The following is a 19,868-nucleotide window of genomic DNA, read 5'->3' as shown; positions in this document are numbered from 1 at the left end:
TCCTCTGCCTCTAATACTTCTAGCAAAAGACCCTGAACAAGCATGCAGCAGATCAGACGTTTCTGGCATTGTCGGAACTGATAAGATTAGCTGCATGCTTGTCTTTGGTGCTATTCAGACACTACTGCAGCCAAATAGATCAGCAGGGCTGCCAGGTAACTGCTATTAGAACTATGGCAGCCACTGTATTCTTCTTACTTTAGTTGTCCTTTAAAGCTCTGTACACACGATTGACCCGGCGTTATTATATAGCAAACAATACCCGGCGGTTAGCAACGGACCGCACCGGCGCACACACACACTTGAATTCAGCGATGGCACAGTGACATTCTGCCGATCAGATTATGCATGATTTATTCTTATAATTATTTTCAGTTAGGTCTTTTATAACGTCTAACATAATATATATATATATATATATATATATATATATATATATATATATATATATATATATATTTTTTTTTTTTTACATGTTTTAATACTTAAAGGACTTCTGTTGTGAAAATCTTAAAGTTTAAATACATGTAAACATATACAAATAAGTATGTTTTTTCCAGAGTTAAATGAGCCATACATTACTTTTCTCTTATGTTGCTGTCACTTACAGTAGGTAGTAGAGATCTGACAGAAGCGACAGGTTTTGGACTAGCCCATCTTCATAGGGGGTTGCTAGGGTTTTCTTTATTTTTAAAAGCACTTAGTGAATGGCAGTTGCTCCGTCTAACTGCCAAAAAGTGTACTGTGAGCAGGGAGGCTGCTCAGCATCATTGTATAAATCTTCTTCAGGGAATGTCTTTATAAAGAATAAAGGCCATGGTGAGAATCCCCCATGAAGAAATGGACTAACCCAAAACCTGTCGTTAATGTCAGATTTCTACTACCTACTGTAAGTGACAGCAACATAGGAGAAAAGTCATTTATGGCTCATTTTACTCTGGAAGAAACATACTTCTTATTTGTATGTGTTCTAAATGTTAAGATTTCGCAACGGTTCCTTTTTAAATATCTCTGATCAGCAGGGCAGTCCTGTAGCCCACACTGCTGCTCCTAGCCCCTCTCCCCTTTAAGGTTAAGGAGCATTAGATCCTGTGAGGGAGTATCATCACAGTCCTCCCACAGGCTTGTATGCACTCCCAGGTATCTCTTCCCTTGTTGGCGATGATGCTCCTGGTAGCGTGTGGAGCTCAGTACAGGCTACTTTCACTTGTAGTGCAGATCAGAGCGGGCCTACTTGACTGCTGCAAATTTATAAGGAGCCCTGGATACTGTACCAGCAATTTGTCCAGCCTGGCTATGCAACCTTAAGGTAAACTTAAAGGAAACCAGAGATGTAATATAATAAAGATTGTATACTCACTTGGGGCTTCCTCCCTCCCCATGAGCACAGATGCGTTCCGAGCATGTGCAGAAAATCCGACTGCTGCGACTAAGCAGGATTACCGGGACTGATTGCGGCTGAACGGAGGCACTCGGGAGGACGGCGAGGGACACATCCGTGCTCATGGGGCTGAAGGAAACCCCGGGTGAGTATAACATCTTTATTATATTACATCTCTGGTACACTTTAACCTTGTAGCCCACCAAATGTAGAAGTGCTTGTACTGTACCTCCAGTGGTCCTTTGCAGCAGAGAATGCACCAGGGCATACTGGCCAATTTCTAGGACAATTTCTGATATAGTAAACCACTTTTCCTGATCCCTTGGGGTTTAGTATAACAAGATTATACTGTATTACTTTATTGCATACGTTTTATATATATTTTTTCCACTTGACAAATTATTTTTAGATGAGATAAAAAATTATCTCCTGGGAGAAAACTCGGGAGAAAAAGTGGCCATTGCTTTTTACGGGTGACACCAGGATCCTAGATTCATTGGCTCTGACAGCTGGAACTAGCTTAGAATAAGTACAAGTTGAGCTTTTGATAAATAGATGAAGTACATGAAAGACAGTCTAGATTGATGTGTTCTGCCAGATGACTGCATCCATGTACTTTTTCCACCTGCATTTAGTTAGACTTGACATATGTAGCAACTGTTCCAGTCAGCTCACACTTGTCTTTGATATCATGCTGCCATCCTGAGGACTTTATGAACCTAGATTAGAGTACATTCACCACATTTCTTACATACTGCTATATCGTATGAAATGGACATAAGAATACATGGCATAGGTGCCCATTTTTACCTCCCTGGCGCTTAATTTCTGCTGGAATTCTGTGCAAAATACATTTCGAGTATAATAAGTTTCAAACACAAAATCATGTCCTATTTTTGGCCCTCATGTTTAAAGTTTTATACTAAAATGCTTAATTAGCCATCATGGGTGCATCTTTTAAAACATAAGCACATGGGCCAGAGAACATGTGCATGAAAATGAACGGTGGCGGTTAGCCCTTCGCCTTGCAGCGGTGGGTTCCCCGGTTCCTATACCATCCAGGGCACTATATGCACTGAGTTTGTATGTTCTCCCTGTATCTTTGTGGGTTTCCTCTGGACACTCTGTTTTCCTACCACATCCCAGAAACGCTCAGATAAGTTAGTTGGCTTCCCCTTAAAGAGAATCTGTACTGTCCGATTTGTACAATAAAAAACATACCAATAGAGTCACTGTGATCTCCTGGATCCCTCATTGCCGTTTCCACCGCTCCCCGCCGCGATCATGGCTTTTAATCGCCTTTAGGCAGTGTTCACAAACAAAAAAACATGGCTGCTAACCAGGAAGTGAAGTTTGTTTGTGTGTGTATATGTAATATATATATATATATATGTGTGTGTGTGTGTGTGTGTGTATATATATATATATATATGTATATATGTATGTGTGTGTGTCTATCATGTTACAGTATACTACAAGTTTTTATTACATAGTGAATTATCTGCACTCCAGTCTGGGATTCTCACCGTTTCTCAGTCAGCTCCTTCCCCCCTCAGCCTCTCAAACTGCATCAGTCTTGTCTGAAACTGAGAGCAGAGAGTGAGGAATAAAAAAAAGTGCACACAGCCTACAGGGGGTGTGCATAACTTGTATTCATTACAACAGAAGCAGCCCATTCCTCTCTGGGTCGAGAAAGCTTGACAAAGAAAAGATGATTAGATATATTACAGAGACAGTGTGACTAGAAAAGGCTGCAGTAAGCCAGACCACAGTTGAACAGGTATAGGAACTTATAGGATAGAAGAAAGAAGGCTGAACATTTTGTTAGTTAAAAAAAAAAAAGGCCCTAGACTGTGATTAGATTTTGATCTCCTCTAAGGGACAGTTAGTGACAATAAAATATTTTGAATAATGGATCATACTGTGAATAAAGCCTTAAAGGGGTTCTGTGGAGGGTTTTAAAAACAAAAAAACTGACACTTACCTGGGGCATCTACCTGCCCCCTGCAGCTGTCATTTCCCGTGCCATCCTCCTACGATCCTCCATTCTGCACCGCCAGTCCTGGTCTAATTACTACTGTAATACAACTGACTGCTTACTGCTCAGTACGAGGTTTTCTCGTACTGCTCCTGCGCAGTAAGCTCCCAGAGATGCGAGTGGAAATGAGCAGTATTCGTCTACTTAGATGAATAATTGGACCGGCGGCGGGAAACAGAGAATCGTAGGAGGACGGCGTGGGATATGGCAGCAGCAGGGGGCCGATAGAAGCCCCAGGTAAGTGTCAGTTTTTCTTCTTAAAACCCTCTACAGAACCCTTTAAAGAGGACCTTTACTGTACTTACCTCAATAAAAATGGTTAATTTATTTTACAATAAAATAAATGCAGGCAGACATAAACATTAAGAAAGTTTGTAAAAAGTATCTTTAATGTAACTATACCTCTTCCCAGATCTTTGGTCCAATCTGTGGCCACAGTATATTTTCTTTCACAATATTTATTTATAGATTATTCAGTCATTGTAAAGTCTTTCCTCACCCCAATTTACGTTCTGACATTTTTCAGTGATTTGATTTTTCGCAGCAACGCAGACCTTTTCTGGCCTCTGCAGGAGTGAATAGTATTGCTTGAATTGAACTTTGAGGTACCGCATGTACTCGCATATAAACTGAATATTTCAGCACAGAAAATGTGCTTCTAAAATCCCCCCTCCGCTTATTTACTAGTCTGCTGTGTCCCCATCCTAGCAGCATGGTCAGTGTGGTGAAAGACTGACCTGACCAGCACTCGCTGTCTTATAGGATGCCATCTAGTGGCGTGTTGAGACACAGCGAGTACTAGAGGCAAGACGGAATCCCTGATTATTGCATCGGTGCTGACACTGCTGCAGGCTCTGTCACTTCACTCATAAGGTGGCCACACACCATACAATTAGATCAGATTTTACACCAATTCGATAAATACAATTGGTTGTCCCAAAAAATCAAAAGCTTTTGATTTTGACAGATTGGACATGTTGGGAAATTCGGTCCAATTTTAACAAGGTGTATGGTGTGGGATGGATTGTGAAATTGTATTCAACCATTGACTATTCAGTACATACCAAACTTTATTTATTCGCTTTTTTCTCTTGATTTTTCAAACCAACCCATTTTTTAGGAGTTTACGATTTTTTTATTCTGAAAGGCATCAATCTCAAAAATACGTTTGTGGTACCTCGAAGATTCTGATCAAAACTTCTAATCAATCGGAAAATTGGATCGGAATGCTAAAATTGAATCAAAATTAAAAAACATTTTATAGTGTGTGGCCACCTTTAGTCCTTGACACGTCACTGCCAGCACTGGATGCCCCGCCCCTAATACTGGACTCCCTGCTCTGCACCTCATTCTCCTGCAGACACTCTGTCGTGTAGGATCCAGGATTCCTTCCAATCACACCAGACTCCCTTGTAGAGGACTGTGTAGCCCTTTGGTTGATAAGTTAGCAATAAGTATAACATCCTAACTACAGGAAGTGTCCAATAAATAAAATACTTAAAATGTTAAAAAGCCTGGGTTATTTATCTCCAAAGGGAATAAAATTACTCTTAAACACTGTAGGTAAAGAAATAAACCCATTTTTTTCTTTAAACTCAATTTATCTAACTGTGTTTTAACAAGTTACAAAAATAAAAGTTTCAGTACAATGAAAAAAGCTATGCAAAGTTAGTGGTTGCTTATGAAGCATATTACAAAATGATATAATTTAATTGATAGTAGAATTATCATGAATCTTAAAGTCAAGAGATCTACTCGTGGGTTTAGGGTGTCTAAAGGCTCCAGTCAGTAATTCCCAGACCTTACAGAATTTTACAGCATCAAAAGTTAACAAATACCTTCTGTTTTCTCAAGCAGTGAGGAAGAGAATGATTAATCGATTTAAGGGTTATCACCTTCCTAGAAAGAAAGGGTGATTTAAAGCGGACCCAAACCAAACATTTTTTTTAATTCAAAATATTTAGTTGCACCACTCTGACGCATACAAAGATAACTAAACGCTCCTTCAAGCCTTTGAGCATTTCAGTGCATGCTTTTCACCCTCCTCTTTGCATAACTAGGGTTATACAGGTGGCAGCCATTAGCATTTCCTCCATTGCCAGACACTACCTACTCCAGCATTTTGCCGGAAAAATCCCGGCAATATGAAAGGAAGGGAGGGGTTTCTCCAATAAATGTAAAATATTTTATATCTGTCATCATGCAGCTGAAAAAAGGCTGCTATTTATTATTGTAATTTAGAAAATACATTTTATTTCTGAAATCTTGGATTTTTAATTTGGGTCCACTTTAAGCATTAGGCCTGGGACCCACTAGCAGCGTTTTCTAAGCGCCGCTGATTTGTAAAGCTCTTGCTAATGTAATGCTATGGGGGATTTTTTTTTAAATCCTGTCCCTCGAATGGGATCACACCCATAGCATTACATTAGCAAGAGCTTTTCAAATCACAAAGCGCTCAGAAAAGCTCTGCTAGTGAGTTCCAGGTGGCCGAACACCATAGAAGTAAATGATCCAATTTTACACCAATACCGAATATCCCATTCTTATTTGATAGAAAAAGATTTTTCTGATCAATTTTTGTCAAGATTGTATGGTGTGTGGTAGATTGTCAGTTACTTGATGTACAGACCCAAGCAATTTCTGAGTTTTCAATCTTTTTTTTTCATAATTGGGGAAAAATTGAACACAAATATGTGGTACATTGGTCAGATTTGTGAAATGTTACAATCAGTTAGAAAAATTGATTGCATGCAATTCTTGAATTGAAAAGATATTTTAAAAAAATTGTATGGTGTGTGACCACCTGTAGATATGATTGGATAAGATGTGTGCAGCCAGGCTGCCCACACTGCTGTATGGATTGGTGAGCAGGCAATTCAACAACTCCCACATGACAAACTGCCATTTACTTTTTTTTTTTTTTAAACCCAATTTTGCAGAGGAAGACACAGATACTTGCTTGTTATACTTTCACTTATCCTAAAAAATGGTATGGGTTAATACATTTTATTCAGGTTTTCCTTGCTACTGATGTTCCTCATGTCTTTTCTTTAGGCAGGGTACACACTTGGTTGAATTGCGAGCATTTTGCCACAGTGGCTACCGGTGTAATGGGGCACTCGAGAAATTGGGGGGGGTATGCGATGATCCGAGTTGCAATTTTGGAGTTTTCAACACAGGTAAGGCCCCGTTCACACTTGCGTTCTGGGATGCAAACGGTGCGGATCGGATCTGGACCGGATCGGAACCTTACGGTTCCGATCCGGATCCGGTCCGTTTGCATCAGGCATGAATCAGGCTGCCATCCGGATCCGTGTGGTAAAAAGAGCGAAAAAAACGATTAAAATTGTTGGGGTGTGGGAGGTCAGCAGAAGGTGCACCTGTACAATCAGGTCCTCCGCTGTTTAGGGCCTCACCTCCACGTCCAACATACTGCCAACAGCTCCAGAACAAAGTCACTGCTGCTTCACTCCAGGAATGCTGGGCCCATGTGTCCCCATCTGAAATGGCCACTAGAATACGCATAGGAAATGGGGAAGAACGTCCGGTTTTGATAGCCAGTGTGTTCTGTGCTTTCCGTTTCCCATTGGTTTCTATTTCCGGATGGTGCAGTCAGGCTCCGGTCCGGGTGCGTGGGCCGGATGAACCGGACTCGAAAAATAGCGCATGTTGGAAAAGTGTCCGGAGTCCGGATCCGTTCCGGCTTTGTTTTGTACGGAACGTACACATGTGAACGTCCGCATAGACTTTGCATTGCTATGCGGAACGTACATTCCGTTTGTACAGTATACGGTTCGGATCCGGACAGCGAACGCTAATGTGAACCAGGCCTTAAAGATCAGCTTTCTTTCTTTTTTATTTATTTATTTTTTGCACTGCAGACATTTCCAATTCTTTTGTTTGTTTGTTTTTTTGTTGCAAAATTAAGAAAAACATGATAGCAGCATGACAAAATCCAGCTGCGATATTGCACAGACGAGTGTACGCTCTGCCTTAGTTGCACTACTCTTCCCCTGTTATAGTTACACGCTTGCCCAAAGTTTATTTCTGTGCAGTAGACCAGATTGGACTAATGCTTTGTGTTAAAGTGGACCTGAACTCAGGACTTCCTCTCTGCTCTGAAATATACACAACAGCATAATAACCTTTAAAGAAAAATCTTTCATTGTTACGGCTGATACAAATCCTGCAGTACATTTGTACTGTTTCTACGTGAGGTAAATGTGCTGTGTGAGGTAAATATTTGTAGGTAAAATACCTCATGAGGTATTTTCCTCTTTTTTTTTTTTCTTTAGCAATTCTGAAAGATTTTTCTCCATTTCCGAACCTGAGGTAAAATATGAGGTAAATGCATAAAGTGAAGTAAAACATGAGGCATTTCAGCGGTAAGCATGCAGTAAATAAATAATTGTAGTCTTTAATGGTCTTCCATAAGTTAGGATAGTCTTTGGAAGATTTTTTTTCTTTTTTTGAGGGGGGAGGGAAGGTGTATTTGATTATGAAGCAACCTATGAAAAGTATATTTATAGGCATCCCTTGAAAAAAATCTAGTAAACATTTGGAGTTTTATTTCTACTATTCTTTTATATTACACAGCCTGAATGGGAATGGCACTAAAACCGCAATAGGAACTCCACTAAAAACTGCAAAATGCATTCAAATTGACTTTACCTCCAGGTACAGGCAGGTCTTAAACTGATCGGTAAATTATGTGCTAACATGCTCCCTAGTTTCCATGAGAATAGCTATTTTTGGTAAATTACCTCATGTATTACCTCATATTTTACCTCATGAGGTGAAACATGACTAAAATTGCTAAATGTCATCAGGGCTGTGAAGTCGGTCCTAAAATCCACTGACTCCGACTCCTCAGTTTAGGATTCCACCGACTCAGACTCCTCGACTCCGACTCCTCTAATTTGCATATTACAATTTTGTTGATTAACAGTATGTAACGTGAAATTCGTCTCTTAACTGCCAACGCTTAGGAATTTTACAAGACAACTGAAGTGAGAAGGATATGTAGACTACTATATTTATTCCCTTTAGACTAAAACTAGTCCTTGGTAAGAGTACTTGTAAAAGGTGCAGACCGGAACAAAGAACATCTATCAGGCCCTAGGCAATATAACTGTGGGTACATGTAAGAATGATGTGCAGGTACTCTGCAGTGGAATGAGGGGATTCTTCCTCTATTACACATCTGAACATGGATCAGGTCCTAGGCAATGTGACTGTGGGTACATGTAAGAGTGATGTGCAGGTACTCTGCAGGGGAATGAGGAGATTCTTCCTCTATTACACATTCTTCATGCACAATCTGAACAAGGTTTATGGGTGATAGACAACACCTCTGTGTTCAATGTGCACAACATTCTCAGTGGATTACCTGCAGCTCTATGGGGAGAACATATGTAGAGTATAGTACTACTGTGTAACAAAGTAAACCTGAAACAGATGAACTTAAAGTTTTATACATACCTGGGGCTTCCTCCAGCCCCCTTCAGGCTAATCATTCCCTCGCTGTCCTCCTCCGCCACCTGAATCTTCTGCTATGAGTCCAGGTACTTGAGCCAGTCTGGTGTAGTGCGCATGCACACACTCCGCCGCCGGGAGCGTACTACACCTGCGCAGCACTATTGCGCAATTGCAGAATGCTCCTGGCTGTGGAAGCGGCATGTGGCCAGACTGCTCTGACTGACTGAATTACCTGGACTCATAGCAGAAGATCCAGGTGGTAGAGGAGGACAGCGAGAGACTGATTAGCCTGAAGGGATTTGGAAGAAGCCCCAGGTATGTATAACACTTTTCTTTTCATCCGTCTCAGGTACCCTTTAATTTGTAGTCACCAAACCAAATTTTAACATATCAAATTATATGATTTCATGAGCAAAGAGAGTGCATACATTTGCATAAACCAGCATCAATGCAGAATTATTTCCATCTCATTGACCATCTCTATTAGTGACACGGCTACACATCAGGCTTTATACTTACAGCATAGATGTTATTTCGTATATATGAGATTCCTGTGTACACATCACATATACAGTCACAATCAGATATGTATATCTGACTTTAAAAATACGGGGACTGCTTTATTGAAGCCGCACAAGTAACTAATTTTGATTGGTTTATTTCATTTTTGTGGACTGTGCACAGCTATTACTGTATATATACTGTATATATACATTATTTTTAATGACTATTATCTGAGAAATAGAACATTTTATCATATTTTCTATTTTAATTACAGTTTCATATTCATTAGGAGTCGGTGCATTTTTTCCCGACTCCTACTCCAGGCACCCAAAATTGCTCCGACTCCACAGCCCTGAATGTCATTACCTCATGAGGTAAATTACCTCACATGAAGTAATTTGTTTGATAACCCTACCAGCATTGAGGCCAATATTGTTAACATCCTGTGCTTTCAATTGAGCTTATCTGCAGTGGCAGTCAGGTGACACAGGGGAGAGAGCAAATTACATCTTGTGATTAGACACAGGTGAAGGGGAATTATACTGGCTAATCTCTCTAAATACATACAAGGTGCTTTTCTCTCTGTTTTCCTTATATTTGCAAGAGTTCAGGTCCCCTTACCGTTAAATGGAAAATGATATCTGCCTCTGTTAGCTGAGGCCATGAACCCACAACTATAAACATTCAGCTTAGCATATAGAATAAAAGCTTCATGTCACCGTAGTGCAATCTATACAAAGCGTTACTGTAATTAACAATCTGTGGATGCCGGAGGTCCTTTGTTTTGCTTCGCCGCCTCTTAGTGTTTGTGTGTGTTAATGCGTTATCCGTCAGCTTGTACAGTGAGAACTGTGACGGATCTTTTCTAATTGGATAAACACAGATTGAAACTTTGAGTTGCAAACTGAATGGCGTCCTTAATGCACACGATTCTGTAATGTGGACTTTATCCAATCACCTTTATTTTTTAAATGCGTGAAAACAAGCATTGACACTTTCCTAGCATGGCCGCCTGCTGTGAGCTGAGGTTTGTTTTCTGCAGTCTGTCTCTAATGTAAACCACTTGATAATCTGTATTCTTCAGGTCGCCCCTGGGTCAAGCTGGACTTATCCAGAAATGAAAACAACCAATATTGTTTTTACATTAGTTTGTAAATGGTACAAATGATAGAAGTTGCTTTCCTGTGCTGTCATGGTGGGGGCTTGATGCTCAGGCCTGACAGATGTGGGGGAGTTGGAGGCAGGAGGTCACATTGATCTTAGGACAAGGGCAGGGCCATTTAAAGAGGAACATTAACCAAAGATTGAACTTCATTCCAATCAGTAGCTGATACCCCCTTTCCCATGAGAAATCCTTACCTATTCTTGACTAGATCATTAGGAGGGTGGTCTGTATGGCTGATATTGTGGTAAAACCCCTCCCACAGTGTGATGTCATGACTGTGGCCCTGACATTTTGCTGTCTGTGAGCCTGTAAGAACTCCCCCAGTGGGCGTTTTGAGCAGGGAATCCCTCTCCTCCTTTGCCCTCGACATTATTGACCATTATTGTTGTTAATTTTGGGGGGTTATAGTGTGGTGGTGGGGGAGACACAGAGGCATGTCCTGAGGCAGGGCACATGTGTCCCCCTGCCGTGCAGCCTCGGATTCTCTTTAAAGATTCTGTGGAGTTTTGGGCTAATACCCAGCAGCTGAAAATGCATTTCTGGTTCTCATAGGCAATATGTAATTAATTGCGTGGCGGTAACTACCAACCTGAACTGATCCGTAATAAGCATTGCAAGGGCCACACTGCACTTTGGTGGCACTGCTTTCAGAATGTACCTTGTCAGGAGACAAAGGAGAGGGTAGTAGCTACCATTTACTAGGAGAGCCTGGTACATGCTGAGGCTAAGGGAACAGTGTAATAGCAATACTCACAGCCTGCCAGGCAAAGGTAGTTGCACAATCCTTAGAACAGACAAGCATTCACTTCTGCCCAAGCGTGGTCTCCACGCCGCTCTCCCCCACCGCATGAACTGAGGTGCAAGGCCAGTCCGCTTGAGCACCAGGTCAGACCTCCAGTATAAAGTCCACAAGGTCCAGCACACTCAGATTTCTTCCAAACTTCACAGAAATCTTTATTGAAAAATCTTCAGAATCACAAACACTAAAACCCGTGAGCCGTCCCAGGGACAATCCAGCAATACGATAACCGCCAAATATGGTCAATGTCCATCAGTAGCTTAGTCCCCAGATAGATGAGGTATTTATAGCAGTCAGGTAGACCCAAGTCACGATTGTATAAGAAGTACAATCATCACGGCGACATAGTTGCATAGTTATTTGGGTTGAAAAAAGACATACAGTACGTCCAAATTGATGTTCAGGTTCCAGTAAATGACGGCTTTTCCAGGCTGATGGTAAACTCTAATAGCACATCTTAGTGAGCACGGAATCTGTTCTCTCTTATGGTGGCCATACATGGTACCATTTTTTCACCCAATCTTACCATTTCTATGTAGTATAAGGGTAAATTAAGTGAGTATACTGAAATGATAATTTAGGCAGTTCCCTTATATTACATAGAAATGGTAACATTGGATGAAAACATTGTACCATGTATGGCCACCATTAGCTTTCCAGCGACTTCCAGCAGGATGCAACACTTTCATCTGACAGCTAGGAACATCATGGAATGGCTGTATTTGTACGCACCCAAACCAAGACAAACAAGCCAATATGATGTTTGCAGTGTACAGAGATGAAATGAGGCTCTCTCTTATTTGCCTAGCTACATATATTACATGGTAGTTGTTTATGCAAAGCACAATGTATTATTTTTGTTTATGGAGAGAGGGTAAGTGGGCAGCAGGAGGCCTCAATAGCAAACTCCATGGAACAGAATTGCTACTGACCTTCCTTAGAGCAGCGTTGGTTGAACAGGATGGGAGTGTGCCTTTACCGTACATCACACTGCTACCCAATCTGATGGCAAGTTATTGATTCAGTCTTTGGTACCGGTCTAAATAACTTGCAAGGAGAAGAGGTGACATGCCTTCTCTGTGTCTTCTTTTTCGTATCTGACTCTGTTGTCACTATGGTGAGGATCTTGCTGTGCCCTCTAGTAAGAGAACTGCTAGGCCTCCTCCTTTTGATTCTTGACTTAAAGGGGACCTTAAGGGAGAGGGATATGGAGGCTGACAAATTTATTTCCTTTTAAACCATGCTAGTTGCCTGGCAGTCCTGCTGATCCTCTGTCTCTTGCTTTTAGCCATAGACCCTGAACATGCATGCAGATCAGATGCTTTGGCTGAAGTCTGACAGCTGCATGCTCGTTTCAGGTGTGTGATTCAGACACTACTGTAGCCAAATAGATCAGCAGGACTGCCAGGTCCAATCAGGATTGGCTTTTTCTGGGGCTTTATGATCTCCCTGTTCCTCCTCCTCACCTGTTCAGAAGACAATACACATACTTTGGCCAATAGTGCATGTCTGTCAGAGGCTGCAGGGCAATCACCCATCAGAAATGATCCAGTGTGGTTACTGTGGCATAAGCGAATGTCTGCAAGATCCTTACATGCTTGAATCCGAACAGCAGTTCTACCTTCCCTTTTGTTTTTTTTTCTGTTATCTATCCTGACAAGTCTGGCAGATGTGTGGATTTAGATAATAGTTAAAATCTTTTCATGTCTAGGTACAATTTAACCACTTCCCAACTGAGGGGTTTTACCCCCTGACCACCAGAGCAATTTTCACCTTTCAGCGCTCCTTCCATTCATTCGTCTATAATTTTATCATTACTTATCGCAATGAAATGAACTATATCTTGTTTTTTTCGCCACCAATTAGGCTTTCTTTAGGTGGGACATTATGCCAAGAATAATTTTATTCTAAATGTGTTTTAATGGGAAAATAGGAAAAAATGTGGGAAAAAATTTATTATTTTTCAGTTTTCGGCCTTTATAGTTTTTAAATAATGCATGCTACTGTAATTAAAACCCATTAAATGTATATGCCTATTTATCCCGGTTATAAAACCGTTTAAATTATGTCCCTATCACAATGTTTGGCGCCAATATTTTAGTTGGAAATAAAGGTGCATTTTTTTCAGTTTTGCGTCCATCCCTAATTACAAGCCCATAGTTTATAAAGTAACAGTGTTATACCCTCTTGACATAAATATTTAAAAAGTTCAGTCCCTAAGGTAACTATTTATGTATTTTTTTTAAATTGTACATTTTTTTTTTTTTTAATTACAAAAAAAAAAAAATTGGGGAGTGTGGGAGGTAAGGAGTTAATTTTTTGTGTAAAACAAGTTTATTTGTGTGTAAAAAAAAAAATGGTTAGGGTGTAGTTTTACTATTTGGCCACAAGATGGCAACATTACAAATTAGTTTCAGGCGACCTGCAAGCGTCCTTCCGGACGCTTGCAGGAAGTAGAAAGAGGCTGGGACTTTGTTATTTTTCACAATGATCGCGCTGCTCAGACGAGCGGCAGCAGATCATTGCGGGGCTGAGATCAACGAACGGGAATGGATTTTCCCGTTCGTTGATCTCTGGGCGAGCGGGCGGCGGCGTGTTTACTAGCGGCGGGCGGCGTGTTTACAAGCGGGAGCGCGGACAGCGGCGGGAGTGCGCAGAGTACGGATTTCTCCGTCCCTGGGGGTGAAAGGATGGAAAAAGGGGCGGAGAAATCCGTACGCGCGGGGGTAAAGTGGTTAAACCCCGTCTACACGAAGCGATCCGGCGGCTAATCGAGCCTCTTCCGCATCCCTGCACGTACCTGCCCGCGCGTGCGTCGGATTCGATCCCCCGCTCGTCCCCGCCAGCGCCGCTTATCTTCCGCTCTATTCCCTGCCATTGTCCCCTCGTGGGGAACGAGCAGTGAATCGGCGGTGGCGAAATCCAACCTGACGGATCTAATCAATCGAGCCGATAAGTTACATCGCCTCGTGTAGATGAGGCTTTAGGGCTTTCTTTTGTTTATTCTCGGTGATTACTATTTTTAGCTCTGAAGCTAGTTACCTTTTAGCAGGGGGTAAAGTTGACTGGAAATAAAGTCAACACACTGATTTTAATTATTTTAAGTTAAAAATGTGAAGAGTCTGGTGTAATCCCACCCAAGAAACAAGTACATCCACTGTATGTCCTAGATCACAGGCGTCTTCCTCAAGGGCCATGTCCATGCCAGTGTTTAGGGTGGACTATCCAGCCACAGGAAAAAATAAAAGCTTGGTGTGAGCCAACAGAGAGGGCTGGTGCACACCGAGCAGGTTTTTCAGTGTTTTTGCAGCCGCTTGCGCCTGCGGATATGCTTGGTCAATGTATCTCAATGGGGTGGTTCACACCAGAGCGGGAGGCGTTTTGCTGAAACGCATACTCCCGGGGTGAGGCATTTTTTGGATTGCGGAGGCGTTTCTGCCTCCAATGTAAAGTATAGGAAAAACGCAAACCGCTCTGAAAAACGGCAGTTCAGAGCAGTTTTGCAGGCGTTTTTATTACAGAAGCTGTTCAATATATGAAATCTACTACACCAAAAACGCTACCAAAACCGCAAAATGCTAGCTGAAACGCTACAGAAAAATAAAAAGCGTTTCAAAATCTGCTAGCATTTTGCGGATCTGCTAGCAGGTTTTGGTGTGCACCAGGCCATAGCAATGATTCCTGTTAGTTATCCTGAAAGTCTATTTTACATTTTTACTTTATACATTTCAGTACTTTGTATTAAATGGGCACTATGGCGAAAATATGTAAAATTTAAATTATGTGCACACATATACAAATAAGAAGTACATTTTTCCAGAGTAAAATGAGCCATAAATGACTTTTCTCCTATGTTGCTGTCACTTACAGTAGGTAGTAGAAATCTGACAGAAGTGACAGGTTTTGACTAGTCCATCTCTTCATGGGGGATTCTCAGCAAGGCTTTTATTCTTTGTAGAGATATTCTCTAACAAATGCTGCTCGCAAAACCAAGGCTCCACTGTACTTCATTCTCTATTTTACACCAGTCGCATTGAAAACCAAAACAAAAAATGAGGGTCTAACAGCTCAAGACATCAATATATAGTAACAAATATCACTTTAATATAATAGTCATAAATAGTCAAATGTGACGCAGCACAGTAAAATTGTCCTTGAATCACGCTAAGTGACAAATGGCACAGCCTAACGCACGTTTCACAACTTTTTCATAGTCTCTTCTTCAGAGGCAAACATCTCAACATATTTCACAGATCGTGATAAGGAGGAATGAAAACACCTAGAACATCAAGAGATAAGAGTATATAATCAGCACAGAAATATTCCCCTGCCATTAATGGTACAGTAAATTGCATTACTCCAATAATTTGTAGCAACTTACAGATCATGGCGTTTCACAATGCAACCATTTTCAAGATGTTAGTAGCGTTCCTATCGTCCAATCGGGGAAACTTCTTCATAGGCAGTAAGAAGCTGGAGGAGGCCAAATGATATGTAATTAGAAACCTGTACATACATATATTCGTATATCCAACCACATGTAGGAACAGTTATTCTCTATTTTCATTACAAACCTGTTTTATCGCATGTATAAGTGACCCTGCTAATTTCTTATACTTCACTTTATTTGGAGTTTATGCGGTATGTTTTTGTGTCACATCCGCCTCTCATACTGCTGCTGTTACATTGATATCTCAATCTTGCCAATTCTGTCCTCTGTATGAAGGATTGCAGCCTAATTATCCTCAGATGACCCCTGAATACACTACTCCATATTATAATCATGAGGGAGACAGAAAAATGACTATCTTCAGCATAGGAAGATTCATGTAAGCGCTTGCCATCTTTTTTTTTATTATTTTCTTTCTGTGAGGAAAGCCTTGGGAAATGGCATGAGAAAGCTACATGGCAGAATCCTGTCCCTGCTTGTCTTTTGGTGCCAGTGGAGTGGAAAGGTTGCCACGTCTCACCCTTCTTCTGATATGTTATCTGGATCCAGCCAGAGGGCAATGAGTCACAGATTTGCATACTTGATGGTTAGTGGGAGTCGCTGATGGAGAAAGTGGTTGTCTCCCCAGACAGAAGCGCAGTGACAAATTATTAATGCACCATATCCTCTGAGCCGCTCGGGACTTTGTAGACCTTTGTATTTGGCAAGCATGCAGCTCAGATAATGACCAAAGAGGGTGGTCCCCACAGGTCAGGACAAAGGTCATAGCAAGGGCGGCGGGAAATCGCACACTGTGCTCTTTTCTCTGCTTGGTTTGAGCTTTGTGGTTAACTAATAACCACAGGGACACAAGTCTTTAATTTGGTAAACTGTGTAGAACTCTGGAAAAGAGGGAACGTATGCTTGATTCATGGTGGCCAGAATTTAGAAGTGGAAGTGCATTAGTCCTGGTGCAGAATTCTCTACATAACAGGTATATGTCAGGCAGCATAGCTAAAGCTAAGCCAGGAACCAGAAGGTACCTTGAACAATCCAGAGAGCACGTGCTTCTACCCTCAGCACTACATAGATGGCAACTGCCATTTTTTTACCTATGGTAAAGTGCACTTAATAACAATGATAACATTTGTATAGCACTTTTCTCTTGAAGTGCTTGATATCTGTAGCCACTAAGGGTTCACTCAGTAAGCCACCCTGCAGTGTTGTGTTCAGCATAGGAAGATTCATGTAAGCGCTTGCTATCGGTATGGCTGATATTGTGGTGAAAACCCCTCCCACAGTGTGATGTCATGGCCATGGTCCTGAGAGTTTGCTGTCTGTGAACCTCATTGCATTGTGGGAAACAACGGCTCTTTCCACCCTCTTTGCATAGAATCTCCGTAAACGAACATTCTATACAGATCACCTGGCAAAACTAGAGATGTCACCACCAGTGATACATTTCAGAATGTAAATTAAGAGAGGAATGTGTTTACAATGGGAAACTGCTGACTAAATTATATTATAATCTATAAATTAATATTGAAAAAAAAGAAAAAACGATTTTAAGTTCATATTCATTCAGTTCATATATTTGCTACAGTTCATTTTTAAGAACTGAACAACTTTACAACTTTGGTTTGGAAGCCATCAAGGCTTGGCGGCAGCATTGGCTGTTCCTTGTTAGTATCTTTGCATCCAATGTATGCTAGATGCAGAAGCTACCAGTAGTTAGAGGAGGGCAGAGGCCAAGTTCATGTAACCTCATAACCTAGGAAGAAGAATGCATGCAGAGAAAGGAAACAGCAGATTTACGACGAGCTATTTTCTCTCTAGCAGATCGCTTGTATTTGACTGATTTAGATTACCTGGAACTTCCATCGTGTCTGGAATTGATGAAGTACATGCACAGCACATGAGTTTAAAGTTTAGTATTTTTCCTGAAGAAAAACTACAGTGGGTAAACCTGTTGGCATTTTATTGTAAAGTGGAGCAGAAACTGGACAGCATAGTGAGCATTGTTTGGTTGAATGATGGCTATGAGTAAATAAGTTGCACGTGAAAATGTAACTGCAGCTACACAGAACGTTCCCAGAATACCACTGCTGCTCTTCTGTTATTAACTACTCTTTCCCAATCCCTCATCTCCCTTGTGTACTTTACTGAACAACCCCCCCCCCCCCCCCCCCCCCGCGCCAGTGCTGGATGGTTACCATCATGTGTAAAGCAAGGGGCTGCTAGTCTTCTTCGTGGTCGAAGCAGCTGACCACATAAACCACACTGATGACAGGACCAAGTATGTAAAGGCCCTTACCCACCATTTTTTGAGCAAAGAATGGTCGTTTCCCTGATCTCTTGAAATGGGTTACAGGCGCATGATCACTCGAATGTCGCTTAGCCTCGTACGGCGATAACGACCAATGGATCGGGAAACCCGCGGGTTTCCTCTGGGCACTCCGGTTTCCTCCCACATCCCAAAAACATACAGATAAGTTAATTGGCTTCCCTCTAAATTGGCCCTAGATTACAATACATACATAGACATACGACTATGGTAGGGATTAGATTGTGAGCTCCTCTGAGGGACAGTTAGTGACAAGACTATATTCTCTGTACAGCGCTGCGGAAGATGTCGGTGCTATATAAATACTAAATAATAATACTAATAATAAGATCCCAGACGACTCTTGGGTGTAAAGTACCATGATCGCTTGAAGTCTCGTCATGTAATGTCACATGATGTCACGCATTCTTGCTGGCCGGAAGATGGATTGCGAAGTGCTTGACATCAGGGGGAGGCCGCTAGAGTCATCTTCCTGCATTGTGAGGTAAATAAAAAAAAAATGTACCAAGAGGGACCGCATCTCCAAATAGTGCTTTACACATAAAGATAAGAGGCAGCCAGTGCAATTGCTGAGCAGGGCATAGAGCCTGATTGTCCACTTCCTGCTGTGCTGGGGATTACGGGACATTAAGTGCTCATTCATGCACATGTCTTGGCATTTGTTTTCTTGTCAGCAGCCATTGCTTTACTGACGGGAAAGCAAGTTCTGTACTACTCTTATGGGAACTTCCAGGACAGTTCACTTGAACATGTTAGTGCATTTATTTAGTACCCTTTCAACCCAGCAGCATCACCCTGCTACATCATCTCATCTATAAATGTAGGTGGGGTTGGCGAAATTACATGAGTTAAGCGTTGCAGCTTGAAGACTGATTTCTGCTGGTAGCATCTCTTCAATCAATACAGAGAAGATGCTGACTTCAATCTACCTGACAAGATTCTTCAAACAAGCTGGCATGAGACTTCTAGCAAAATTGCAATCCATATAAGAGGTGGTGGATTAAGGACCCTGCAGACACCTATCAGTTCACAGAAGAATTACATTTTAACACATTATGTGTGATTTATTCATAGTGATTTTTATCAATAAGTTAGATGGGCAAGAGGTCTTTCGAAAGACCCATCCTATCCTATTTACCTGAGAAGAGTTGGCTTTTATGTCATACCCTTGTTAAGAGTGCAACCCTGTATATTGCCTCCATCTCTTGGTTGTCACACGTGGAGGTAGCAAAGAGCCGCTTCTCAGGAACTGTGTGACAGGGTGGTTTGGAAAGGGTGATGGGAGAGCATTTACTGCCAGCTCCCCTCAATCTGAAGTGCCGTCCTATCGGCTCTTATGCCCGCAGTGTCCACTGCCATTTCAGAGTGGGTGCATGTCATTTAGATACCAAATGCAACGGAAGCCACTGTCCAGAGAAGTTGTACCAGTCTGAACTTTATTTTTGATTTTTATCTCTGCACTGCACCTCATGGAAGTTCCCATAGGATAGCATGGAGGCATTCTGCATGCCAGGTGGTCTGCTGTGGTGAGTTGCAGGGCAGAAGACACATCTCTGAATGTCAGTGGTGCAGGAAACGTGACTGGTGTTGGGTCCTGGCCAAGTACTTGAAAAGTGATTTATAGAGCAAGGAGCTTCTGCACAGACAAAACCAAACGCTGCCAGCCAGTGCTGACACAGGTCCAAGAAAATGGTTTGTCTGAAGTGGGGCTTTATCAAGGTAAACCCCAG

The 19,868-nt window shown here is 41.6% G+C and overlaps 1 protein-coding gene and 1 long non-coding RNA gene across 3 annotated transcripts in view; one reads left to right on the top strand and one right to left on the bottom strand.

Moving 5' to 3' along the window:
* Positions 1–19,868, top strand: part of NDUFS4 (NADH:ubiquinone oxidoreductase subunit S4) — a 197,081-nt gene that overhangs the window by 108,316 nt on the left and 68,897 nt on the right. The gene's annotated exons all lie outside the window — the stretch shown is intronic.
* LOC137528163 (uncharacterized) overlaps positions 15,448–19,868 on the bottom strand; it is a 53,946-nt gene continuing 49,525 nt past the window's right edge. The window contains exons 1-3 of one of the 2 annotated variants that reach the window (XR_011023303.1): positions 18,497–18,546; positions 15,747–15,838; positions 15,448–15,644 (exon numbers count right to left, since the gene is read on the bottom strand). This is a non-coding gene — a long non-coding RNA (uncharacterized lncRNA). Of the gene's footprint in view, positions 15,645–15,746; positions 15,839–18,496; positions 18,547–19,868 lie in introns of those variants that run through there. The other variant, XR_011023300.1, reaches the window with a different exon arrangement.

This window comes from Hyperolius riggenbachi, chromosome 1, assembly GCF_040937935.1.
Source record: "Hyperolius riggenbachi isolate aHypRig1 chromosome 1, aHypRig1.pri, whole genome shotgun sequence".
In the NCBI taxonomy this organism is placed as follows: Eukaryota; Metazoa; Chordata; class Amphibia; order Anura; family Hyperoliidae; genus Hyperolius; species Hyperolius riggenbachi.
This window is presented reverse-complemented; position numbering and strand designations above follow the sequence as displayed.